The sequence below is a fragment of the Sitodiplosis mosellana genome, unplaced genomic scaffold (assembly GCF_009176505.1).
Source record: "Sitodiplosis mosellana isolate CC-2019 unplaced genomic scaffold, AAFC_SMos_1.0 Smas_scaffold_1, whole genome shotgun sequence".
Classification (NCBI taxonomy): Eukaryota; Metazoa; Arthropoda; class Insecta; order Diptera; family Cecidomyiidae; genus Sitodiplosis; species Sitodiplosis mosellana.
Window position 1 is genome coordinate 19846943 of NW_022595244.1, and position 21697 is coordinate 19868639.

The 21697-nt window shown below is 37.2% G+C and overlaps 1 protein-coding gene across 4 annotated transcripts in view; it reads left to right on the forward strand.

Annotated features, from left to right (window-relative positions):
* LOC129580426 (high affinity cGMP-specific 3',5'-cyclic phosphodiesterase 9A) overlaps positions 1 to 21697 on the forward strand; it is a 103959-nt gene that overhangs the window by 22668 nt on the left and 59594 nt on the right. The gene's annotated exons all lie outside the window — the stretch shown is intronic.

The window sequence follows — 21697 nt, forward strand, 5'->3', positions numbered from 1 at the left end:
GTGTGTATTTTGTTGTACACATTCGATTTCCCGTTTGGCTTGACAGCGCAACAGGTTAAGTCAATTGAAATGTTCCTTGCGAATAATTCATAAGTTGAATAATAAGGGTTTCATCGGAGGCTAACAAGCACCAAAACAAGAGCACACTTCATTTGAATCGGAAAAAGAATGAAGAGAAATGCTCGAGTGCAAAAAAAAAAACACTTTGGACAGCAATTGAACGCAGTTGATTGGCCATCAATAAATAATTCACTTCGCTTCGCATTGTTTTTTGTCTTCTGCTCTCATGACCGTCACCAAAATGGAATTGATGATGGGGACGCAAAAAAGCGGTATCTATCGATGGAAGACTAATGCGAAATGACAGACAAAATCTTATTTCATTTAATGTAGAAACTCAGAATCAGTTTCCGGATGGTGTTTAGTTTGTCATTTCTTTTGTCACAAATATCTTGAGATACAACTGCTACGTTTCATATTGGATTTATGTGCTGATCTCACTGTTCGATTCGGAATATTTCGGGCAGCTGCAACATATCACCTCACACACAAAAAGCGCCATCTGCACATATTTGACTATTCAAAGTGAACTAGCTGCCATCAGTATCGATAAGTCATCGATGTTCAATTTTTGAATAGTCAAATATGTGCAGATGGCGCTGCAAAATCGTTCATCAATGACAAACGTCAAATTAGTATGGAAAGAAGTCAATGTTGCAGCCTCCTGGAATATTTAAAAACGATTTGATTTTGGTGATGTGAAAAATGAGGGCTGCTTGTAGCTAGCTAATGTTGATTTTAGGCAAAATCTCAGAAGAAAAAAAAACCCGAATCAGCAATGGCAGAGCAACGGAGATTATCCGATTTAAGAAAAAAAGCACGCAGTGACCATTTGTCTCATGGCTTCGACGTTTGTTGCTCATTGTTTCTGTCGATGCGCCGGTTTTCATGCGTCAGCATAATCGTTGTTTACGCAATAAACACATAAGCTCCGAAACGAATGAAAGAAAATAGACACACATACAATCCATGGGAAAAGCCTCATCATCGAAAGTGATTATGGATAAAATTGATATGGTGATGGCCGTTCCAAACTCTCGGTGTCGATGCTGGCCTCCGATTTGATTTAATCTATTATTGATTGATGAAAATATTCTCGTTCGACCACACGCACATTTTCAATATATGACCGACACAGATTTATCAAAATCTGTCAGCCTTACATCGTTCCGTAGTATCATTGCCTCTACAATGTACAGCGTTGATATTGTCAGTTGCCTGCATACAATCGATACGAATCTCTTGTATAAACAACGACCGTTAAAAAAAAGAAGTTCTATGCATAGGAATTCTATTTCTTCCAACTTATTTTTTTTCTCTGTCGTTAAGAGGGTAGAAAATAACATAGTATTCTTTGTCTTTATTTACAGGTAAGCACAATACACACATACGATATTTTCACTTGCGTCTGCGTTGTTTTGAACTTGAATCCGAACAATGGACAGTCAATCAGTAACAACTACAACAAACACCTCCATTTTGGGATAATTTATCAAGGTAACAACAACAATAACAATATATAGAAGAAAAAAAAGCAGTGTCAACATAACATAACACAACACTCGTGCATTAAATTTCTATTCACAAAAACATTTTTACATATATATATGTATGTATTTCGCTGATGTGTTTCCGTTGTTTGGTGTGAGCTTTCGCTTGTACCATTACCCAACTGACATCCATTAAATTTGATTGATTCCATTCATTCTGATTTTGTTTCTATTTTTCACTCTTTTTTTTGTGATTGTGTGCAAAGAAAGGAAAACTTAAAAGTAAAATGTGTTGCATTGTTGCTTTTTTAAGGTTTCTTCGTATATTGTTATTGTTCACGTTTAAATATTGTAAAAGGTACGTGTGCCTTGGATCCAAAAATATCGACGCTGACGCTTTTTTTTCTCGAGAGGGATAAATAAAGAAGACGAAGGGTAAATAGCGCGGATAAAAATGTAAAAGCCAATCAGGATTTGATTGGGTGATAAGCATGTAAACGAAACACAAAGTCTTGTGCTTAAAGCAACAGCAATGAGCGCATTCGATTAAATGCATTCCATTTCGTTCAACGTTTGCATACCTTGTATATATACCCGACCGCAAGAAAGAAAATTGAATCTCATCTTGGGATTTGTAATTTTTAATATGACTTAGATAAACATTGTGATGTAAAGTATCGAAGTCAAAAGGAGCGAGAGCAAGAATCGAGTGCAAAAGACGAAAAGTTAAAAATAAATTGTTTCTTACTTTTTTTTCCGTTGGAGGACAAGCGAAACAATGGCGAAACAGCAACACAATGTATTTGCTAATGGAACAAAAAGTGAAAAAAAAGAACGGAGAATGAAACAAAACGAAGAAGAAGAAGAAAATGGGACGTGTGCAGTTGATTATAAAAAAAAACAAAGTGCAAAAGACGTAAACTCATTCGATAGTAGCGGAAAATACGAGTGACTCGCCCACACTGTTTGCTATTGTTGTTGCAAAACATTTTCAATTTCGTTTATTCGCTTTCTGTCTTAAGCAATTTTTCCATTCCATTTTCTCCGCTTTTGTGTATGAAACGAATTCCATTTGAAAATCCAAGTCAGAATGACTCGCAGGTGCATTGAAACTCATACACAACGCAACAACATAACGAACACACTCACACAAACAAAAAAAGCAACGACAACGACGCGTAAAAAAAGAGAATGTGAGAGGAGTGAAAAGAGCATATACATTACACACAAAGTGAAAATGGAAGAAAAACTTTCGGCGTGAATGGTTTTAGCAAAAGTAACATGTCAAGAAATAAAAGCGACAGCCATATAATCAACAATGATACGGAGGAAAAACTGATCCATTCAATAGGAAAATAAACAAAACCAAAAACGAAATGGAACAAATGCTCCGTATGGCTGGCTGACTGACTGATGATTGCTGTTGTTGTTGTTGTTGCTGTTGCTGTGGCCCGTGATGAGAACGTTTGTATTGCCACAACCACCGTTGCCGCTGCCATTACCGTCGCTTTGCCGTTTGTGTTCGAATTCACTGAATGTCAAATTAAAAGAAATTTCACATGGACACACACGTGTAAAATGTGAAAATGAAAAGCATTTTGCAGCTTAAACAACAACATTACCCAACGAAAGCAATTACTTTTCTGCACGATGTGCCCATTCTCGCACGCCGTTTACGTCCTCATATACATGATTATCGATCAGTCGTTTTCACAGCTGAATGCATTTTTAATATGGACTCATAAATTAAGCGGGATGAAGCGAGACACGCCAAACACATAACGCTGCGTTTGAATAAAGCATTAGGTTTAAAGCGATACGCTTTCTACTAGCTTAGCAGCTACACCTACCCCTTTCTCTCCACGTGGCCGCTCAATGTGAATCCATTCGTTCGAAGCCCATATTCATCAGTTTCATAATTGTGCAAATAAATCGCTACCGTATTGACCTGTCAAACCGTCCATATTTTCGATTCGTTCAATTGCGTGTGAATTCGAACGTTTTCACTGCTGCTGCTTCTGCTACTGCTGTTGCACAGAAGTCAAACCATTTCAAATTTAGTGCAAGAAATAATGCATGTTCACCGATTTTACGCATACACCGATGCACCGATCGCTGCAGCTGTAATAAATCTCAAAACAAATACACCCTTAGTTAAAAAAAAAAAAGCACACACACTCACATCCACATAACCGCCAAAGACTCGACGAGGAAAAAAACACTGAGACGAATACAATTGCTTTCATTCATTTTCTTTGTCACTTTAAAGTTGTTGTTAGTTTTGAATAGTTTTATGCTAGTTACAAGTATAAACGGATGTTCTATCTCCCCCAATCAACCACCTGGCAACCATTGGCTGACTGTCCTACTTGAAACTTTTCAAAATGTCTGCATCCATCGTAAACTGCAACTCCATGCAAAGCTATTTTACTATTTTTAAACAACAACAAAAAAACAACAAGAAAATGTTCGTCGCTTCTATTTATTCTGTCAAGTGCATGACTTCTTAGTTGCATGTGCGTCAATATCAATAGTGTTGCCAACAATCGATTTTCATCAAGGAACTGGAACGCATTATTCTGGGCCTCGATAATGATGATAATAATAATAATAATTATAGTATTAATGAACTCTTGAAGACGTCAAAATAGAGAATATTTCGTTCTTTTATTCTTCATCGCTCTCTCTCTCTCTCTCTCTCTCTCTCTCTCTCTCTTCCTCTTCAGCAAAGAATTTATGTAAATACCCAAATCAAATATATGGATGTTGTAGCCCATTCGACATCGAACCACTCGACATGCTATTGAACCGTTCAAAATTGCACGTTAAATGAATAAATGCTGCGAAACATGCCCTATCAATCATAAGTACATAATTTTGTTGTTCGCGCTCCGCAATTAACTTTGGCCACATTATGTTTTCATGGCTGGAATTCGCCAACTTTGAAATGAATACAGCCGTCGAGCAGCAGTGTGAAGTAGCCAATAAAATCTGGTGTGGGTATTGACGGTGTATGTGTGCTCTTGCTACTGCTGCTGTATGAGCTTTTGAACAGAGGGCACGTGAACTGTGCAAATACAGTCATACCTCGATTATTTTGACGGCGAACGGATTTAATCAAATATTTGCCGACAAATTTCCGTGATTTTTCGACGCGCGTTTTCAATCCTGCCGATCACGAAAATAGATTGTCGGAGATTCACTGTGAAGCTAGCTTACCAAGTGGTTATTTGACGATATCGTGCACGCACATCCACATGCTTGCTTTACTCCGATAACAACTTTGCTTCGTTTCATTAGATGAAATATCAAAAGTTTTATGAAGATACTCACTTGCAGCAGCAGCCAGTTGAGTTGAGTTGAGTCGAGTCGCGTTCAGTTTTCAATCATTTGTGGATTGACCACATTGGTGCGATGAAATCCAATCAAAAATATCGACTACGATGCAGCAGCCCTAATTAGAATTTATGTTGTTTTTGCTCGTTTTTGTGTGTGTGTGCATATATCGATGCCCAAAGTATAACTCGATCATAAAATGAAAAGTACCAAATTAAACAAATGGGAAACAACAAACTCACAGCTTCCAAAGCCCTTTAACCAAATATTTTTGATTTATAAATGTGTAGCAGCGAACATTTGCTTGAATTTAACAAATAAATCGGAGAGAGAGAGAGAAAAGTTTTTTTCTCGACTCATACTTGAAAACTCGCTCAAGTTTCCCACTCTCATCGACAACGGGAAAGATGTTTCGAATTTTGCTAATATATTTTTTTAATAATTGAAAAAAAAAACCAACAAAGTTGAATTTGTGCATTGCCTTATTGCCTTCCAAATACGCTATGGGCTGTCATGGCAGCAGATTGCGACAGCCTACACGAAAATGTAATCGCATGATGACGCCATTGCAAAAAATAAAATAAAATCACAACTTTTTGAACAGGTTAACAGCATAGACACTCCAAAAAATATGAAATTAAATTGTATTTCAATCGCACAAGTGGATTTTCGGATTCGTGTAAGGCCAACATTTATTCTATTTTATTTTTCTTCCATTATTTTTCTATATTTTTCTCCTCATTCGAACGACTATTCGATTCTGTATGTTTGTGTGTACTCTCTGCCTGTGCTTGTGCCTTTCACTTCGTGTGTTGTTTGACCTGTCAGAAACAAAAACAAAAACTTTGAACCGATTTCAGTCTAAGTGCTATTCGCAATGTTGTTGATACGAGTGGAAGAGAAAAAAACTGAATTTTCACCGAATAATAATGTGTACCAACAACTCATTTTGCTCGAATGTCGAATCTGGTGGCTGTCTGGAAAGTCTTCGGATATTTGCACAGATGTTTTTTTTCTCTCACTCTCTCTCTCTCTCACTCTCTCTCTCTCTGCTGGTCAGTCGGTCGATTGGTGTGTGAATCGTTATCGAGGATACTTAATATCCTTTCAATTGGACCGAGATTAACAAGTAAATATTGGCTGATTGTACTTCAAACATTTTTTTTGCTTCTTTCATGTGCAGCAATAAATGTTTCCAGGAATTTTTTTTTCGACAACTGTCATTAACAATGTACATTATTGACATTTCACATGGAGATGGAAAAAGGGGTCAGGGAAAGCAGTGACAACAAGCCAAAACAGAAATTACAGATATAAGCCACAATGATAGAAAAGAAATTGTTTTATGCTCTTTAGCGACCCAATAACAAAATGACTCTTAAATACGGCGAATTCCGTCACATTACTCTCAGTTTTTTCCATATCAAGAACGGCCCGCTTTATGTAAAGTAATGGAATACAACCGAGAGAATCGCATTGTAACAAACCACACCGTCGTTCACACGGAATAACATTTATAGAGTAAATTTTACGAAAAATTTACACTGTAGTCACGTAAGCTTTTCGTGTAATTTCAACCATAACATAACAGTTACATGGTTATATATGCAATTAAACCTTTTGTTGTGAGACTAAGATAGGAAGGGACGTTATATGTTTTCTATTTGCAGAAAAACACAAGTAACAACAACAATAGACGATGACGACGTAAAGAAACCCTGACAAAATTAGCTTTGTCACCAAAAAAAGAGTCTATTCCATGGCATAGCATAGCATGGCATGGCATTTTATTTCAATACCAACACACATGTACGATTTGTTTGTATACACACACACACAACGCACCGAAGCACCGACCTTGCCGGTGGTAGTCGATGGTACAATCAAGTTGGTGTTTCCGCCGTGTAATGATTTCATCAAAAAAAATTTAGCCCATTTTTCATTGGTTTTGAAACGTGTTCCCAAGTTCATAAACCTAATAGCGGCTTTTCGAAGATTTTTCCCATGGCATTCCTATGATAATGGGTATGTCATATGCTATTTGTATATTTTTGACATATTCCCTGGCAAATGTGATTAAATTAGGACATCCAAATGGGTTTCAATCAACGCATCGACCACACACCCACACACCCACACACCCACACACATATACACACACTCATGTACCGCTAGTTGAATGTATAAAGTACAGATAAATCCCGTGTATCATCTCCACTTGTATTGTTTTTTACATTGAAGGGCGTTGCACGCACCTTAACATTCACAATACAAACTCAATGCGAGTGGAGACGCCTTATGAAAAATGGCACAGATTGCTAGTGCTAAGGTTTATCTGTACTTTACATTGAAAATGGTCGAGCGTGTCATTTAGGATTCTTGTTTATCGATTTTATTTATTCATATTTGATAATAACGGCAGTAATGTTCGGTGTATGGCATCGAAGGCTTGACGGTACGTAGTGTAATTACTAATACAGCAAGGTCGACAAGCGTGGAAAACCAATCATTTCTAAATCGCTATTTTCATTCCACTTTTTTGTTGTTTCGTTGTTTGATTTTCATTCGTATATTGTAATATGAAATTCTTAGTGGTTGATGCCATTATTCAGCAGTTTCGATCACTGAGTCAATTTGTGGTTGACAGTTTGGTAAACTAAGTTCAGGATTAATGAGAAGTCTGTGCGTTGTAATCGGAATAGCCCAAAATTTATCGAGTCAACTATCCACAATGTGGATACACAGGTAAATAAAAACCAATCGATAAACATACATTATCGTCTCGTTGGAAAACCCCAATTCTATTTCGATGGAACGAATTTGATTGAGGATTGGATTGGGAAATAACGGTCGTCCAATCGAGGTTTTCATATTTTCGCCCCTATTTCGTTTAGACCAACTGTTGTTCGCCCATTGACGCCGCAATATTATATAGTAGACGCCGCAATATATTTCATTCTTATAGTGTTGGGCCAAATTGAATTTCGAGTCAGCATTTGATGCAAGATTTGATGTTCATCTCTCGCCCAATCCAATCCCGATAGAAGAAAGAGTGTGTCTTTTTCTGTTCGATCTAGCCTTTAGTTCTTCCTATTTGTATTGATTGTAAAAATAAGCAGAAGAAAATTAGGCAATGAATATAGTCTTGTATCAGTTTTGTTTGTCCAAACTGGACGAACAAAGAGTAAAAATGAAGAGGAAAAGCCGAAATCACATTCGGTTTATGTGCTTTTTTTCGGGTGACATTTTTTTTCTTCTTCTCATTGTGGTTGTTATGAAACGAGCGGAACAAAAAGAAAATGCGGACAAATCATACGATTCGTTGGCATAAGCGTATAGCAAATCGATTGTAAATGAGCTCGACAATATGCTCACCAACGAAAACGAGTCGTTTCAATTATGTTCAATTTTGGTGTTCTTTGTGTGCCGAAAGAGAAACTTCTTTGAATTATTTCCTCTTTCTTTGATTTTGCCTTTGAAGGCCTATCAAGATTTGTGGCTCAGTTTCTAGCTCTGTTCTCATTTGTGTGTGCCCATGCCCATTTGAGCGAGTAAGTGTTTCAGATTTATCACAATTTCGTTTGTTTGTTCGTTCGTTCGTCAACAACAAAGCGGAAAAAAGCAAATTCCACTTTTACTCTTTTTTTTGTGTAACACTTTCCGCTTTCATGCTTCCCACACCAAATGTTTTCTCCAATGTAATGGTGTGGCTTTGTACTCTTTCGTGAGCTATGCAATCGTTTGATTTGTTTGCACAAAATTTAGCATTTGTTTGCGTTCCTTTGGTTCTATACTTTTTTTATTTTGATTTGGCTGCTTTTTTTCCGTACGTTTACAAAATATTATGCAAGCCATCTCTTTCTCCCTGCCTACTCTCTCGGCGCCATGGAATGTAACAAGGGTTGTGAAGTAATGCAGACACATAATTCGTCATGCGTAACAATTCAGTGAAACGTTAAGCTTAGCCTTTTGAAAAACTGGTCACCTTCAATACGCCGAAGCAAACCTTTTGCATGTGACAAAACGGCACATGAAATCTATTCACATAAATTGGGAACCAAAAGTAACGAGCCTGAACTCTATCGATAAATTGTTTCCTGTCCATTACAACTCATTTCTTATCTATTCGCTGGGTCATTTCTCGCATCGTTCAGAGCAAAACAATCAATGAGGTATATTGACTGACATTCACTTTGGGATGGTTGCTATATTTTGTGCGAATTCAATTCGACGAAAGTGTTTCTGATTTATTTTCGTTCGTTCGTTGATTTCTCAATCAATGATCCAACGAACGAACTATGAATTGTAAATGAAGCGCGTTGCTTGTGCCTTGCTGTTTTGTGTGCAATTGAAAGATGTTAGTCCAGTATGTTTTGCTGGAAGTGACTGGATCCGTCTCTCAGTTGATGAGAGAGCGCAGATGAATGAAAATGTAATGCGCTTTGAAGTCATCAAAAACTGAGCATCATCATCATCTTCTTTAATTTCGAGTCAATGAACATAGCAAATTAGCAGCTCATGAGCAAAAGCCAATTTAATGTTAGCGCGAACCAGCATTTCAGTGAACGCTCAAAAATTATAATATTCCGATGGAAAAAGTGAATATTTTATGCTCATGTTTCTGAGTCTTCATTTACTGTGGTCTGTTCCGATGGATGTTTGAAATGTATTCGGGCGCTGGGTTGATGTTGCTGTTCGCACCAGAGATTTAAAGGCGAACTAGATTTTTGGATTCCAGCATTGTGGCTATAATGTATGACTCAATCAATATTAAGATATATGCCACAAACAATTGCGCAAAGAAGAACAAAATTATTTTTAAGTCGGTCGTTGTTTGCCGCGCTGTTTTTTCGGACGAACGCATACGCAATTTATGATTTACAGAAAGAGAAAAGAAACAGAGAGAGATAGAGAGAGAGAGAGAGGGAGAGAGAGAGAGTAAGGAAAACAACGAGAGTGTGTAAGTCTCTTCTCATCCGCGACGTGGATATACATGTATATATAAATGCGTTATAGTGAGCAAACAAAAAATTTATGGATAGAAAATGAGTTAAAAGAAATTGCTTTGCGACGTAGAAGCTAATGGAAAAATATTCGAAGAAAATGAGAAGTCGCGTGTAAGAAACGCTCGCAATATGAATATAGAGCACTCACAAGTGTGCAGATGAAACAAAAGAAAAAAAAAGATTTAGCCCAAAGAATATTGACTCTGAACGCTGTTCACTCCAGAGGAATAAGTAAACAAAAAAAAATCGTAGCGACAGGGAGAAGAAACCAACAGTAACCAAATCTGGATTTTGCCGGAAGCATCATCATCCTTCTTGGTATTCGAAACATTATCGCTTCTACGAAACCATCCACAGTGTGGTGAGTGTAAGTAAAACTAACTGAAACAAGAACTGCAACATGGTTAAGCGCTTTCAAACTCCCGTCACAATAAATATATGATGTGTTGTAAATGTGCGTACTAAGAGCACAAGACACATGTATCTAGCATATAACAGTTCCATATATGGATTCCCGTTGAACCGTTCGATGGAAACCGTTTCCGTATGTGCACAAATCCGAAAAAGCGAGCGAGCGAGCGAGCGAGAGTGAGAGGGGAATGTGTGCGATAAAATGACATAAACTCATATCCGAGGACAATCGTTTCGCATTTTGTATCTTATGCTGGATAATAGCCTCCTTTGCAAAATATTTTTGCATGGCATCACACGAGCGTAGGAAAAACGGCATGTGCCAACTTTAGCGATGTCAAAACTCGAAAATCAACATCATATCACAAATCGGATTTTTCAAAACAAAACACAGCAGCAACAAAAACTGAGCAATCCTTCTTCTCCGCCAAAGGATTCTCGGTGATACATCTCGGTTGTTAAATTGTTTGTGTCGGTGAAGGGTCATCAACGCTAGGCATGGCACCTATACAACAGGTGACATTTCGCAAAAGTATTAAAATGCATCAATTTAAAACTTTGGAAGCGCCATTATAAAATCGTTCCATCAACTACAAAATTTATGCGCCATAATACACATCGCACATGGTATTTTGTAAAGAATTTAAACATTGTATTCAGACTAGTTAGAAACTTTGTCGTTTTTACATGTTAAGCGTATCTCTTGTTTGACAAATGTCAGGTTTCACAACTCGAAGCTCGGTATTAGGATACAATGGCAGCTAAAAGCTACCAACCGTATCGATTTTTTCTTTCCTTTCCAAATGATGCGTACGACATAAATATCAGCGTTTGAAGGATAAAAGAAAACACAGTGAAAGACAAAGTTGGAAAAATACATAAATATTTACTTTGATACGTTGAATAATATTGAAAATTGTCAACGTCAACTGTGCATTCAGAGACATTCACGAAATATCTTTGATGTCGGATGCAACAACAAAATAAGGAAAAACCCATTCGATGTGTGTGTATTGTGGGCCAGCATAGGTGAACAAATAGCCGACACGCATGAAAATAATTTGTAAAACGTGTCGAAAATCATTATTTACTTTGAATAGCATTCTCGTTAGTGTTTGTGTGTGTGTGCGTGTGTTGGGGCATGGTCAAAAAGGCGAACGTAACACATTCGATTCGACCAGAATGAAATAATTTGGTGAACGGAATTTTACCCGTCTCTGAATTTTCATCATTTGTTTTTCTTTCTCTTTCCGGCTCTGACTCATTCCGTGCCAAGCAACGGAACCGAATCAAAAAGGAAATTAAATACAGCGTATGCTTTTGTTTCGTATATTGTAGCAGCGTTAGCGTTTCACGAGTGTCATTTGGGGTGCAAAAATAAGTAATTTTTTATGATAAAATTCGTTGCATACAGCCTCTCTGATGTTCCAAATTCAATATTCATTTGGGCTGGATTTTCTCCGGTAACGTATTTGTGCTTCCCTTCAATCGGTTTCGTCACTTCAGATGCCACCAAATAAAAAAAGGCAATAGTAACAAAAAGAGGAACGATATGAGCTACCATATTATAAATGATACACAAGCTGACATCTGATTCACAGGCTCTCACATTAGCCTGGAAAAAAGTCTTATGAAACGAATGCATAAATTAAAACGAATTACAGGTCGAGCGAGCGAACGGCGGCAAACAACACATGCACGCACACCCGGACGAAACCAATCGTAATATGCTCGATACACATAATGTTGTAACATTTGATGCCATTTTTGCGTCTTCGTCATCGTCATCGTCGTCGTCTTCCTTTTTCACCCCATTTTTATCGTTGTATTGTGATGTAAATCAACATTTCGCGTTGAAAATCTCTTCATCCTTTTTGACATCACATTCTGGCAGCTCTTCATTTTTGGCCACATCGCATAAAGCGAACATTTACCTTACGCGAAATTGGGTAATAAACCTTGGTTGATTATTAAGTTGAATGAAATGGTGATTGAAATGACAAATGAAAGACGCTTAACAAACGTACATTTTTTAACAACAAATACTTATGTGCAATGCACACATACACCGTGTATGTTTTCATGACTAATCTCCATCCGAGCATGTCATACGCTTCTTTTTCCAACGCAAATATATGACTTTCTTCTCGCATCGCTTTCATTTCACCAATTTTGCAATGTAAATTCAGACAAAATATATCATTTCCAGCATAGATCATTACCGCAAATGAACAGATTTACGTTTTCCCCGCACTTTTTTTTCTATGCAAATAATACGCGCGCGCACACATACACAAAGGGAAGGAGGGGTGGATGAAAAGAAATGAAAATCCATCGTGTTGCCATTTGGTGTGTTTTTATATCGAAATAAAAATAACATTGGGCATCGATCACACATAAAAATATTTTATGAAATGTGATACAATTTTTCGTCGTTGTGTCGTGCATCAGAAAGCAATGACAGGGAGGAGGGGGTGTCAATAAGGATAACTGTGGAATGATATGAATTTTCCATTTGTTGCGAATGAAGTCATAACCAAATATCGAAATCGTTTAAATCGAAGATGAAAATAAAATACCGCTGTTAAAAACGAGACACAAGATGACATGGAGCGAAAAATCGAAGCAATTTGTGATTTTGTTGCCTGGGTGACCGACAGTCGAACGTAAAATTTTTATAACGTGCCAAAAAAAGAGATATTTGATTATTTCCAGAATTATTTTTGTCAGACGAGAAAAAAAAGAACAGATCAAATACATGAGAAAAGATGTGTGTCGTTTGTCCGCCAATGTCTAGCCAGAGAGGAGCGAATCCGGTGCATTTGATTTGCCGACGGAAAAGGTTCGTTACAAAAGCTTTCCCTCAGCTTGGAAAACAAACAACACAAACGGCATACTTTTGACTGTGTCTATCCAATCCACAGAGATAAGGATTACAACTGTGTGCGTTTCGTGTGAACTACGAAAGTTTTCGATGCTTTTGGATTTTCTGGTGCAAATATTGGATATTACGCTTCGCAAGCATTGTTCTGAAAATTTCCCTCGTATCGGACCAGCGAATAAATGCGAATCGTAAATAATCTCATTTCGTTTTTACACACTGAAATATCGGTGATGGCGTCGTGATGAATTGATGCAAGCGTCTAAATAAATTGCGTTATGATGGTACATATTACGAATTGCGACGTTAGCCGGATTGTCGATGCTCCTGTTACTGGAGTTCAAGTACAAATCCAAAATGAAGCGAAATGAATTATTTAAACCCAGCAGAGCCAAAGTTCTATTGTTTTTATGCTCAAAGCAACCAACACCAAAACAGATAAAGTAACACCGTCGTATACAACAAGGCAAAAATACCCGAAAATCCATTTTATGTTTCAATGAAGCCGCCAAAATCCTTCCGTGGGCCCATAAAACAAACATGTATGTGTTTGTACACGTGCGATTTTCACTTGTGTTTATGTGTATATCAGCAAACATTCTTCTATTTGCCCAGCTACACGTCTTCATAATATTTGGCTTAGTTTTGCCACCAAACGCTTTTCGTGCCATGCCAAAGAGTATTATGGAATTAAATGCATATTTTGCCGTACATACAAAATATAAACACTGAGACGTGAAAATATATGCATTTGCGATGCGAATGAGACACACACACACACAGCTGAATAGAGACGTACCACATGAAAATTGTATGTGATATGAATGTAGCGCGAGTTAGCGTTTCATCTACGTCTTGTGCAATGTTATGTTTCTCCCATAAGTTTCCATAAAACTTGTATGCGGGTTATGTGTCACTTTGTATAATATTTATGAGCGAATAAATCTGTTTGAACGGCATTCAATGTGTTGTTGTGCGCGTATTGTCATACGCTCGTACGTATCCGTTTTAGTTGTCTCTGCTACCACAATCACTTTGATGCATGTATACCGGCTAGATGTACATTGTACAAAGCCTAAAACAATGAATTTGATTTTCTAACGAATTTGGGTTAATATCTGACATTCTAGTAAGTATTAAAAATACGTTCGGTGTTTGGGTTGGAGGTAAGCCACCTTGGCCAATGGCAATAAATGTCAATCATTTAACGCACACATTTGAATCAGTTTCAGGCTCTGTCCGGAACAGAGTCCACAGTGCAAAATTCGCGTCTGTCATTTTTAGTCGCCTGGGTCGCTTCTATCGCTCAAACAAGGCAATTATGTGAGACATCGTACTTTTTTGCGTGCCTAAATACGCTTCATTGTAATGAACGCGGCATTATTGGCTTCATATTTGGTTCGCTAGAATGCACGGCATATTTATACAGGGATTTCACTTCTTGTCACATGATTTAATATTAGAAAGTGGCGCTGTTTTCACAGCCGTGTTGGCGCTACGAAGAGGGCAACAAATGGTTCATAGTGTGATCAAATTTATGTTAACTGCAATGTTTCGCCTGTTTTAGCCATTAAACTCCAATAATAATCCGACTATTAAGATATACACAAAATGTTCAGTCGTGTTTTATGTATCATTTGTTGTGTGTGTTTGTGTTTTGGCCAATGCTTGTGAAGGTGTGTGTGTGTGTGTGTGTGTGTGTTTGTGTGTGCTCAAAGCAAATACTTACACCATTTGCCTTCATTAAAATCAACAACACTCGATTCAGGTCGACTATGACGGCATATATATCGAAGGCGTTTAATATTTTATCAAATTCAAGCACTAACATTCACTTTATGCAAAATTACCGGCAGATTTTCGCAATTTTCATAATTGCGAATTCAGAAATGCAGGCCAACAATCTCTCTGTGGAACGTAGCGCGCATTTGCACACAGACACACACACAAACAAACACACTCGTCAATTCCAAAAATAGTTGCACGCAGCACTCTCGGTTCCGTCTCTGTGGTATTTCATCATTAAAAATTTTCGCGTGAAAGCACTTACTTTAACATTTCACTTTGCGCTATTGTGTGCAAGTGAAGGATGCAGCGAACACTCACGCCAGATTTTAAAATCCACCATTTTATTTCAATGGTTCTACCATTTTGCCAATTTGATATTGGCACTCGTTAAGTTTAATATTCCGTTATGCCGCAATTAAAACCATAAAATGTCAGCAGTAGCTGCAGAAGATGAAGAGAGCTAAATCACTCTATGCTCAACGATTGCATCTCACAGATATGCATTCAAATATCTGTGCTAGATTTGATTTGTTGCAATGAGATGGACAATTCCGAAAACGGGTTGAATTCAAATTGTTTTTGTAAATTTTTTTCCCATTCATTTTGTACACAATCACACCACAAGTTTGTTTATAGAGCTTTCAATGGAAGCAATCCAAAGCAAGAAAAGATGGATTCATGCCCATATCATGTCATCGAGCTCTGTGTGTATGAATGTACGTTGAACAGAGATCACATAATTCGCATTAAATGTGCATAAAATATACTTTGAAGCTTCTTTCAATTACTTTACATGAAAATGTGGTGTGTAAGCGAATATGTACGCTGTTTCACATGCATAATATGTGATCAAACGGAAAATCAATGGGAGAAAAGTAGAGAAAAAAATCATGTAAATACACCAATGCTTTTCATTCGATTTTCATTTTTCGCTTTCTTACTCGTAGCAGCGACTTCGTCTCCGACTTGCATGAAATTATTTTCATACCAGAGAATGGCACAAAAATGCTCTCAATACAGTTCTCTCACACACACACAAACAATGCGTCTATGTACTTTGTGCCGACAAATGTTTCGCTTTCTGTCTACCATGCCATGGAAGATGTTTCTTCTTTTTCTCTGTCGCTCGTTTTGCTTTGATTTCTCTTTGTTATTCGTCGAGCATGTAGCACGTACGTATAGTGCGATGACGATCTGTATGCATTCGCTTTTGTGTCTTTGCTCGCATACTGAAATCCAGTTGGATGACTTTGAATGTGTATGAGCGTGTATGTGTGCATGTTTTCCTTCGCTCTTGTTCCTACTTCGTCTTTGTTGCGGACTGAATTTAATTAAGTCGGTTTCAAGCAAAGCAAAGCAATGCAAAGCAAATGAGGTACCACACAATGTGAACAGCCAAAGCAATGGAGGAAGAAATCGTCGTCGCAAAAAAAATAAGAACATTTAAAGCAGAACATAAGGGGTAAGGCGCACAAAACAGATACATGTATAATCGAAAAAGTAACATTCATGCGGATAAAATTCAGTATAAGAATAATAAGCTTTAACTGCCAACGATTCTCCCTTAAACCAAACGACGGACGAAAGAAGAAGAAGAAAAAAAGAATCGCAAAGCAATTTTTTTATACAGCTATAATTACATTTGACAACATTTATATATATACATAGCGAATTTGCTACCAGCGCATTACACAAATTCCCACTACTTTTTTTGTTCGTCTGAAATTTTCGGAATAATTTGCTTCGGATCCATTTACAGAAAAATTAACATAACTCAAATCGAAGCTAATCGGCTGCCCTAGTTTACATTTACGCTGAATATTTTTCTCGGTGGCGTTGTTCTTTTCGCATAGAAACTTAAAGAATTTTTGGCGTTGTTTTAATTCTTTTCCATTCGTAGAATTAGTTGGCATCGGCACGAAATTGCTCACGTTGCCATGAAAAAGCTCTCGAAAAGCTCTCTGCCACTTGTAATTGATTTGCATTTCATTATTGTAACGGATTTTGGCAACACACATATACACATCACAAGTTTGCAAATGAATGCCAATCACATGAATCACATTCATACACTTTTTATGGCCTGCTTTTATGGCGAAGACGTCACTAATGAATACAAGCAATGTAATAACATTATCATTCATTGTCATCATCGTCACCAGGAGAAATTCGTTATAAATTTCAATTGGATCCATTTCAACTCTTTCAGTTTCTTTTGGATTTCTCATTTGTCTAGCTTTTTGTCAAAATCTTTTTTGCAAACATTTTCCGTTTCGAAATAAAAACTTTTCAATTATTCAAAATTACCATTGCCTTAACGTTGAAAGTTGTGATATGCGTACATTCCAACATTTTTATACTGTTGGCACAGAAGGGAAATGTAGAAAAAAAATTTCAATCATATAACCGAAACACAATCCAATGACAAATCTTCGCAAACTCCATAAGAACATTTACGAGTACCATTGCCAATGCGGATGCTGATGTCGGTGGTGGTGGTGGTGAATAAGTCACATTGGACTCAGGGTAACAGAGTGAAAAATTCATCCTCGAATTAAGTATTCATTTTCACAATCCATTTTTCCAACAATTTTCCATTGGGCAAATTAAAAATCGATTAAAAGATAATAAATGTCGTTTCGCTCAATGGGGATAAAAAAAAACTGTATGCGAAACAGATGCTGGGAGAGGAGATTCAATGTAAATTTGATTGAATTTGTCGCATCGATACGAACCGCAAGTGAATTTAAATCGATATCCATAAATCTTAATCGCCAATAAGTGGCATAGAATGGATTCGGTTGACAATATATTTGTATGTTAGCTGGCCAAAAATGAAAATTCACTCTTTCTCTTTGGTCTCGAATTTGGAGCAAGCGTCGAACATCATTCAAGCATAAACATCACGAGCGTGCAAAGTATTTTTTATTCATCATTGTCTAGCGAAATATGAGAATTCTTTTTCCATTTTTATCCAAAAATAAGCCTCATCGTAGCTTTGGCTTTCCTATTCCATTTGACAAAAAAGTTTTCCCTAAAAAAAACTCCCAAAATGAATACACAACTTTTTTCTTGCGAAAAAATAAAAATAAATTTGAATCATGATGAATTTTTCATAGACTTTCACTCGCAATTTCGTTTTTCTCTCCCTCTCCCTGCTCTCTACAATTCCTTGTGATATGCGAATGTGTACGCAGAGGAAAGGATTGGCGAATATTCATATATATATACGAAGCGATAGAGAAACAGTCAAGCGTACAGCCTATTCTATTGAATTGAAATTTATTTTGAATGACACGACAAAATTCGTTTATCTGAATCTCACAATATTTGTTGTATTGTTTGGTGCTCATCCATTCTGTCCGTATTTTAATTGTTCACTTTTCCAGCATTTCTCAGCACATACGCACGCATGAAAAGCTGGCTTTACGAATGCAAAACATGCATTTCAAAGGAACATTTTTTTATTTGAATTTTGTTTTTGAGCACAAAATGACACAAATATTGAATTGAAAATTTTTTTAATTGAGATAGAACGAATTTTTTTCTCTTTCATAATGGAATGGCTTAAAGTTTTCACAATGCACGTTTGACATGGCGATAAAAGACGGATTTTGGTTAGTTAAAATAGTCACATACCGACGATAGATTGCGAAAATGCACTCATATTCACCAACACACATAGCGCGCACAGTGCACGAAGTGGAACAGCATAGCAACCCTGCGAGAGATGAAGTGAAATTTATGGTTCACACGCACATATATTCGTGAGTGCGCTAATAGTGATTTACGTTATTGCCAGTTTGTGGTTGGCGATGCTGTTGCTCTTTGTCGGCGATGGCTGTGGCAGTGGCAATTCATTGTGAGTTCAGTGGTAGAGCAAATAAACAACAACATCAGCCCCAATAAAAACAAGTGAAGAATTAATCAGAAAGGTAAATTCAAATGTGTCTAAACAACAGAACGTCAACATCTATGAGCAAGAACGAACGAGAGATAAATGCTTATGGAATATGAACAAAATAAATAAAATCTACCACAATACCATTTTGAATGGAGGTGGCAGTAACAGTGTCTGCTATGCACACATACTCAGACTGAAAAAAAGATACATCTACTTATATTTCTGGCCGGATAGAGATGGAAGATTCCACTCAAAACCGCACACATAAGGTGGCTGTGCTATAACATCACAAAAGATTGCTAATGTGATTGTGTTTATTGCCATTTTTATATCATGAATAGTCTTATTTATATAATAAATGAGCAAATTAATGGCTCTCGTTTGGTTCATATATGTGTTTTTCTGTTCGACATTTGTTCGCCTTGTTCGTGTACTAGCTACAAATTAATAGGTGAAATCCTAAACGACCATGTGATACGATTATTGTTATTGTTATTCGACATATCATTATGATTTCTGATGTTCTTCTCCGGCATCGGGCAGATACACATACGATCGTATGGAATTTGTTACATGTGTCGAGTTCGAGATTACATCTTTGTTCGGTGAAGACTCGTTCAAAGTTTCAAAAGAGTTGCCGAGAAAGACAGAAAAAAACGATAGTATGATTCGCATTGCATTTTTACAAATTGAAGCCACGAAAGCGTGTAGAATGCAGAGAGCAACGAAAGAAAATGAGGTGGGGTCGGGTTTCATGCGGTCATAATAACACTGAAATATGATGTAACGCCTTTAATATTAACGAAGATTCAATTGATAAACATACGTGTACCGAGGAGGCTCGCATGTCTCGCATTCTATCCCTTTTGGGTGCGATGTCAGCCAACTTTGTCAACTACCTGCTTCTAAGCACTGCTCACGCATAAAACCCTCCACACATTTTTATATGCGTACCGAAAATATTATAGCGAATTTTACACAAAGTTGTAAACACATTTTTAAACAAAACAAATTGACATTTTCAATTACATGTTTGGTGCACGTTCTGCATACGGCATTCGATGATGGTGTTGATGTTATTGATCGTGCGACGGAAAAAAAATGTCCCATCCGAAAATATGTTGATGCTTTTTTTTTCTCTTTATGTGTATGTGCGTGTTTCATTCTTCGCGCGTTTTCTTCTAGTGACTGCGTCCTTGAATTTGATGGCGGGTGCTGTGAGATGTTTCTTTGTCATATTCTCGAATCCATTTCAAAAATAACACAAAACATACGTTATGCCTTCGCTAGACTTTATTAAATTGTACTTATCATTAAAATGCGAAGTGTGTAGCAATGCACGGGCTTTATTAAATTTATCTGAAAATAAGAGGAAAAATGGAAACAAATGGCATGACAGTGAATAAAAAAGAACAGAATAAAAGGAAGAAAAAGCATCAGCTCGTCAACGACAACGGCTGAAGTACAACATGAAAAAAGGAATATATATATATAACGAAAAAATGCTTGTGTAAAGGACCATTACAAATATTGCGAGCAACAAACAATGGAGACGGGCGTTCAAATCAGCACCGTTTAATCCACCACGCATAACATTGGAAAATGCGTGCCATTTTCTTGACGCTGCAACTTGGTCGCCATAACAATTTAACTTTGTTTTCACTTCTCGCTTCAATTCATTTCATGAAGAAAGGAAAAGTTGTGCCAACACTGGATTTCGCTCTTTCTTTTTTGCACGCTCGTTCGGTCGCTCGATGTCGCAATAAGCTGATTTTATCAATTTACTAATATTGTTATTTTGTGCTTTCTCCCACCGGATACGTGCTACCAATTTGCACGTGCTTTTCTACTGAATATTCGCTGCCTTCAACAGTATAATCATCGAAATCGGCTGCTCATTTTGATGGGTGGCGTACACGTTCGACATGACATCAGCCACCAAATATCCATCCTTCTTATTGAAATTCGTACCAAGGAAGCGAACTCGGACAAAACTAAAAGACAACATATTTCATAGCCAGCGGAGAATAATTTATGAAAAGTTAAATGAATTTCACCCAACTTGTTATCTTGATATACCCTAAAAATAGCCCAACGAAATACATAAAACATGAAGATAGCGAGAAAAAAGTGTGCAACCGAGAATAAGCACTAAATATTTTGCTCATCATTAAATAAATTTAAATGAGAATATTCCTGCCATTAAAAAACATTTCTCTCTCTCTCTCTGTCCTCCTCAAGAAACAGCAAGCCGCTTTTTAACTTAATTTCCGCGTTTGCAACAATCGCGTTCAAACTGTGACCGATAAATACTTGTTATTATCATCTAATGAAGATAATTTCCACAAGCAAACATTCCTGGAGGGAAACTCAATTTTTTTTATTTTTGCTACATAACTCAAAATGGTATGCAAATGAGACATCGAAAAGTCGACGAAAGATTCTTTTCTTTTTGAAAGGCGGTAGAGATTTCTGATTTTTTCAACATTTTCGTAAATCGCACGGAATGAGAAGTGGCCACTCGACAATATCGCACCATATTTTTCCTACGAATAAGCAAAAATCCAACCTTCTTCACGCAATCCATAAATATATTCATACGATGTGAGGCGAAAAAGCCGTAGAACCGTTGTAAAAAGGGTAATGCCTGAATAATTCCGTTGTATTCGCCGCCATTGCCTCGCCTGTATATTGTTATTCTATCGATTTGAGTTGCCTAAAAATATGCGCGTTCCTTTTGTTCTTTCTTTCGGCATTAATTCGAGCTGACGACGCTCGTCTATTTCCATGCAGAATAATTAATCACAATGGCTCTTCTACT